The 6701-nt window shown below is 56.7% G+C and overlaps 1 pseudogene; it reads right to left on the reverse strand.

Moving 5' to 3' along the window:
- Nucleotides 1-1853: 1853 nt before the first annotated feature.
- LOC125321093 lies at nt 1854-5441 on the reverse strand (annotated as a pseudogene).
- Nucleotides 5442-6701: the final 1260 nt, after the last annotated feature.

Consider the following 6701-nt stretch of genomic DNA (forward strand, 5'->3'; position numbering starts at 1 on the left):
GGGCCCTCTCCCAGCGGGGTTGGAGCCTCAGCTGTGGCTGGAGGCAGCTGCAGGAATTCCCAGTGTCCGGGAGTGGCTCTCCAGTCCTTGGCTGGGACAGCTTCCCCCAGCTGATGGGTGGCTCTGGGTGATGGTAAAGTCTGAGGGGAACTGGGGCTGGATCTTGGTTAATCACTGCAGGCAATCTTTGGCACTGATGATTGGGTGCATTGCTGAGCTGCTCCTGCTGTGATTCTTTGCACTTTTGCATTGTAATAAACAACACAGTTCCTTCAGTTGGTGTCTGTGTCTTTGGTGCTGACCCTGCTCACCGGCAAAATTGACACTGTGGCCCCATAGAACCAAAGGTGCCTTGTGGCCCTGCGGGGCCTCGTGTGACCCAGGGGCCATTGTGACACTGTGGGGCTCATGGAACCAAGGGGTCAGTGTGACGCTGTGGGGACTCGTATAACCAGAGGTCCATTGTTTTCCTCTCCCTGGAACTGCCCAGTCCAGCTCTCCCTGCCCCTGCAGAGCAGCAGAGTCAGGTCTGGCCCTGCAGCAGGAACTGGAGGTACTGCAGGTCAGGGACAGCGACTCTGTGTGGAATGCTCAGGAGATCCTCAGCTCAGGCAGCTCCTGCAGCCCCAGGGCCAGCCCCACTGGCCAGCACAGCAGCAGAGAGTTGGCCCTGGGGCTCTTCAGGCAGCTCCTGCTGGCCCAGGCACAGAGCAGCCTCTTGCCAGGGCTCCTGTGCATACACACGAGCTCCTGCTCTGCTCCTGGCCCGTGCCAGCTACCACAGAGCCTTTCCCAGGGGAACACGTCTGTGCTGGCCTGAGCAGCCACTGCTGCAGCCCCTGCCCTGCTGCCCAGAGCCCCGAGCTGGGGGTGCTGCTCTGCAGAGCACGGGGGCTGTGCTGCCCGGGGCCATGGGCTGGCTCTGCTGGGCTCGGCTGCTGCAGCTGTGACACAGAGGCAGCTGCTGGTGCTCCCTGCACTGAGCCCTCCCACACAGGCTCTGCTGTGCCCATGGAGGCTGCTCAGAGATGCCTGCCTTGTTCCAGGGCTGGCACATGGGCTGGGGCTGCCCTGGATCCTCCTGGGGAAGCTCCCCGAGGGTCAGACGAGTCCCTGCCCAGACTCCTTTCCCTGTGCCTGCTGTGTCCCCTGGGCTGCAGAGCTCTCATGGCTCACAGCAGACATCAGCCCTTTATCTCTCCATGACCCCATCCTGGACAGGCCTGTGCCCAGTGAGCTCCACTCACTGCTGAGCCCTGGCACACACTGTCCTTGCAGCTCCCCTGTGTTCCCCTGGCAGTTCCCAAGGCCGTCCAGACAAACATTCCTCTGCCATCAGCCCTGGCACAAGCTGGAGAGCCCCAGGAGGGTTCAGCACTGACCATTCACCATCTGATGGGCACTGGCCATCAACACACAAAAGCTGACCCAGATCTGAGTCCCCTGAAGGCCACCCTGGGACCCTGATCTCACCCCACTGAGCCCTGGGAGAACAAGCAAAACATTGAGACCCTTAGGTTTTATTGCTGAGGCAAATACGAAATAAGACCTAATCCTTCCTGCCCTGCCTCCAGGAGGTGCCCTTTGCTGATGGAGCTGCTGTGGTGGAGCCCAGCTGTGTCCCAGCAGTGCCCGTGGCCTGTCCCTGCCTGTGGTCAAAGCACGGACACACAGCAGGACAGTGACCGAGCTGCCCGAGCACTCTGGTCCTGCGCCCACAGAAGGGCTGGGGAGGAGAGTGTGGAACAGCAGATGTGGAAAGAGTCATTGTCCCTGGTTGTGCTGCTGTGCTGGGACTCTTTTCCCCCTCTCCCCTATAACTTCATGCAGGTGTCAAGAGTTGGGATCCCAGATAACCAAGGCCCTGACAGGTAGTTTATTTTGTTTAAATATAGCAATAGCACAAATTTTACAGATTTTACAGAGTTCACAGAGTTTCTGAATCAAATTCAAGAGGCAGAGAGGGAATTAGATGAGGGATGAATAAAAACATTTCACTGAGCACAAAATTATGGCGAGAAGAAGCCATTGACCACCACCAAAGACCTGAGAAGGCAGACTGGGCCAGTCATGAGTTCCATTCTGAAAAATATGCAGCAGAAAACAGGCACTTCTTTGCTTCTGAAAAGTATCCAGTCATCAGTTTCCTCAGGGCCTCCTTGAGCTCCTGGTTCCTCAGGCTGTAGATGAGGGGGTTCAGGGCTGGAGGCACCACCGAGTACAGAACTGACAGGGCCAGATCCAGGGATGGGGACGAGATGGAAGGGGGCTTCAGGTATGCAAAAAAGGCAGTGCTGATGACCAGGGAGACCATGGCCAGGTGAGGGAGGCACGTGGAAAAGGCTTTGTGCCATCCCTGCTCAGAGGGGATCCTCAGCACGGCCCTGAAGATCTGCACATAGGAGAAAACAATGAACACAAAACAGCCAAAGAGCAAACAGACACTAATGGCAAGGAGGCCAAGTTCCCTGAGGTGGGATTTGGAGCAGGAGAGTTTGAGGATGTGTGGGATTTCACAGAAGAACTGGCCCAGGGCATTGCCCTGGCACAGGGGCAGGGAAAATGTATTGGCCGTGTGCAGGAGAGCGTAGAGAAAGGCACTGGCCCAGGCAGCTGCTGCCATGTGGGCACAAGCTCTGCTGCCCAGGAGGGTCCCGTAGTGCAGGGCTTTGCAGATGGACACGTAGCGGTCGTAGCACATGATGGTGAGGAGGGAAACCTCTACTCCCATGAAGAAGACAAACAGAAACACCTGAGCAGCACATGCTGAGTAGGAGATGTGCCCCCCAGAGGGAATTGTGCATGGCCTTGGGGACAGTGGTGCAGATGGAGCCCAGGTCAGTGAGGGCCAGGCTGAGCAGGAAGAAGAACATGGGGCTGTGCAGGTGCTGGCCGCAGGCTCCGGCGCTGATGATGAGGCCGTTGCCCAGGAGGGCAGCCAGGGAGATGCCCAGGAAGACGCAGAAGTGCAGGAGCTGCAGCTGCCGCGTGTCTGCCAATGGCAGCAGGAGGAAGTGGCTGATGGAGCTGCTGTTGGACATTTGCTGTCTCTGGCCATGGGCACCTGTTCATGGAGAAAGGACAGGCACAACTCAGGACAGGCTGCTTGGAGCCAAACCTGTGCCATTCCCTGCACACTGTCCTGCTGGGACTCTCCCACCCTTGTTCCTGCTCTGGGAAAACCTTCACCCAGGGCCCTGCCTGAGCTCCCCTTGTGCTGTCTGAGTGTGCCAGGAGCAGCCAGGCCTGTGCGTGGGGGCTCTCAAGGAGCCATCCCTGCCCTGCTGCCCTGGGTTTGTGGCCGTGTGGCAGAGGGACAAGGCTGGATAGTCAGGATTTGTCAGTGGAACCACTCCTCATGCAGACAGGCTTGGTACCATCTGCACTCCCAGGTCTACAGGACAGGAATGGCAGGGAGGAGATGGAGGGAATTCTTTTCCTACCCACACATCATTCCTGGTTCTCTGAGGTCAGAAATCCCCAGCATTTCTGCTGCACTCCGTGTTTGCCACTGAGAGAGGTGAGAGGCAAAGGATTCCCTGTGGCTGAGGGCAAGTTGAGGGGCTGCATGGGCTTGTTCCCAAGTGCCCTGGGCTTGCCCCTTTGGCTGCAATCAGAGCACAGTCACACTCCCGGGTCACCCTGGGATAAACCAGATCCTGCCCAGAGCAGAGGGATCCCTGAATCTCACACTCTAAAGGTCTCTGAGCAAGGTCTCAGCACCCCCTTCTGCCAGAGACTCGCGGTGCCCTTGGCAAACTCAGCAGCATTTCCTCAGCTGTGGCATCTCTGCACTTCCCCGGGGGACATTCAGGGCACTCCGAGAGGCTCTGGCACAGATTTGCACCCAGGAGGGCAGCTCAGAGCTTGGAAGGACACAGCGAGGAGAGTCCTGGGTATGCCCATGATGGTATCTCAGGGAGGGAGGCTCAGCTCCTTCCCCTTTCCCATGGACTGCTTTGCCCACAGCCCCACAGGGCACAGGGAAGCCCGGACACCCCATTGCCATGGACAGCCCTGCCTGGCAGGAATCCCAAGGGCAGTGCCTGACTCAGCTGCTGCAAACCCCAGAGCCTCCCTGAGAGCACCAGATAACAGTGACAATACATGGGGAGTGCAGAAACAAGAGAAGACGTGGTGCTGTGCCTGAGAGGGCCGGGCAGAGACTCAGAATGTTCTGTGACTCTGGGATTACAACTCCTGTTCTGCTTCTCTCATCCCCCAACCTTCCCACCCTGATCCAAGCAGGAAATCGAAACAGTCTCAGGAAAGCTCCTGATCTTTACAGCAATCCCAGGCTTACCTTCTTTGGGAAGTGTCCTCCGGCGCTGTGCCCAGGCTGGTTGGAGCTGGGAGCAGCCCTGCCCCAGGCAGCAGCTCTCAGCAGCAGCACCTGCCCTGCTCAGGGTCGCTCCTTCCCCCCACAGCTCCTCCCCCAGTGCTTGCAGCAGCTCCCCGGGCCGGCTGAGAGCTGCCCCTGGCAGGCAGCAGAGTCCCTGCCCCAGCTCAGCGCCCTGGGCTGCAGGACCCTGCTCTGCAGGACAGCCCTGGGCACCCCTGGCTGCAGCCCCGGCTGCTCAGCCCCGCAGCAGAGCCCGGCAACAGGAGCTGCCTTGTGCTGGGCCTCGGGTGCTGCAGCAGGGAAAGCCAGCCCGGCCCTAGGGCCACATCCCCCAGACTGCAGCAACTCTGAGAGTGCTCCGGAAAGGTCCTAAAAGCTGTGGGATGGGCCAGCTTCAGGAGATGCCTCCAGGAGCTGCAGCGTCTCTTCCCACAGCCAGACAATGACAGTTTCAAACGCTGTGAGGATTTCTGCTCTGGTGAGCCCTCAGTGAGCTCTGCTCTGTGCTCCCAGCCCCGGCTGAGTTTAAGCCCTGTGTGCCTCTGTGCTGTGCCCGGGCTGGCTGCAGGCAGTGGCCCAGCCCTGCTGGGCTGTGCCCAGGAGCTGCTCCTGGCCAGAGCTGTCTCTCTGCAGCGCTGCCGCTTGCCAGGAGCTGCCTCTGTGCCAGGAGCCCGGCCCAGCTCAGCAGCACACACACAGCACAAGGACTGGAATGACCCTCTCGGGCCTTGGTGCTGAGGCCCTGAACATCAGTCCCTGACAGGGACTGGCACAAACCTCTCAAGAATTCCGGTCAGAATTGAACTTCAAAGTTTCTGGAAGTTTTCATGGGTCCCAGTGAGGGACACGACTGAGAAAGTGTCCCCAGGCTCCAGTCAGAGCAGAGAACTGGAGGCAGGGATGACAGGGGGGACAAAGAGAAGCCAAGTCTTGGTGCCCTGGGGCACAGCAGCATCTGGGCCACCAAGGGCTGGGAGGAGACACCTTGTCCTGAGGCCCTGGGGCCTCCTGGCACAGCCCCAGCAAGGCTGGGCACTGTCAGCCCCTTGTCCTGCCCTCAGCATCCCCCCACATCCCAGTGGCCTCAGGGATCTGCTGGAAGGAGTGCCTGGGGAGCCTTGGTCAGGAATGGCCCTGGGGGGCTCCTGAATGCTCCCAGGGACTGCAGGGTTTTCAAAGGACTTTGGCTTTTGCCTGGGAGTCTCTGAGAGCTTTGTGCAATCCTGGCCCCCAATTATCTGCTCTAATGAGTCCCTGGAGATTCTTTGTCAGTAACAACACTCAGTGGGGCTCATTCATGCTTCAGGGTACTCGGGTAATTTAAGTACTTCTTTTTGACACTGAGTCTTTGAGAGGTTTGTACAATCATGGCCTCCAATTATCTCCAATTACTTTAACGAGTCCCTTGAGAGCTTTGCATTGACACTCAGAGGGGTTCATTAATGCTCTGAGATACTCAAGGGTTTTAAGGTACTTTGGATTTTCCTTCCCACACTGAGGCTCTGAGAGGTTTTTGGGCAATCCCAGCCTCCAATTCTCTCCTCCAAGGAGTCCATGAGGAGCCTGTCTTTGGGATGGACCTCAGAGGGACCCATCAATGCCTTGAGACACTTTGGGTGTTTCCTCTGCCTTTGACTCCTGGAAAGGTTTGTGCAATCTCCTCTCAGGCCCTGAGCTTCAAGGGCTCAGTCCCAAATGCACCACGGGGCTCATTAGGATCAAGCAAGTCCTGACAAACCCTGGCTCTGCCTTGCTTTCCCTCTGGCCTGGTGCAGTTCATTAGGAACATTTACTTCTTCAGTTATGGAGAAATATTTCAAAGAGCTTCTAAGAAATACTCATTCCTATTTTAAGGGGTGTATTTTATTACTTTTCTCTTTAGAGAAGAGGTGATTGCAGCATTCTGTGACTGATATTGATCCAGGGTCTCTCCAAAGGAGGTCTGGCCTGGTCACAGAAGCTGTGCTTTGAGGTCTGACCCAGTGTGAACAACCCTGCTCCACATTCCCAAGCCCATCCTGTCTCTCCTCACTCACCTGGGACCTGCTTTGCTTGGAGAACTGGCTGCACTCAGGCAGAGGGAGGGTTCTTGGGGTTTTTTTTGAAGCAATCTAAAACCCCTGATGTGAAAAATGAGGTTCATTCTTTGTAAAATTTTTAAAAAGTTTAATAAAAGGGACAATTAGGAGGCAACAGCAAAAAGGGTATTATGGCTGGGTGCTTTGGCAGAGAGCCAAAGGCACAGCTTTACATCCAAAAGATTGCCTTTAAAAGCAATAATCTCTTATTGCATATTCATCACAATCATGCATGATACATAAATTCTTTGGAGTTTCTATGTATCATCCCATCAGCCTTA

Source organism: Corvus hawaiiensis, unplaced genomic scaffold (genome assembly GCF_020740725.1).
Source record: "Corvus hawaiiensis isolate bCorHaw1 unplaced genomic scaffold, bCorHaw1.pri.cur scaffold_60_ctg1, whole genome shotgun sequence".
Taxonomy (NCBI): domain Eukaryota; kingdom Metazoa; phylum Chordata; class Aves; order Passeriformes; family Corvidae; genus Corvus; species Corvus hawaiiensis.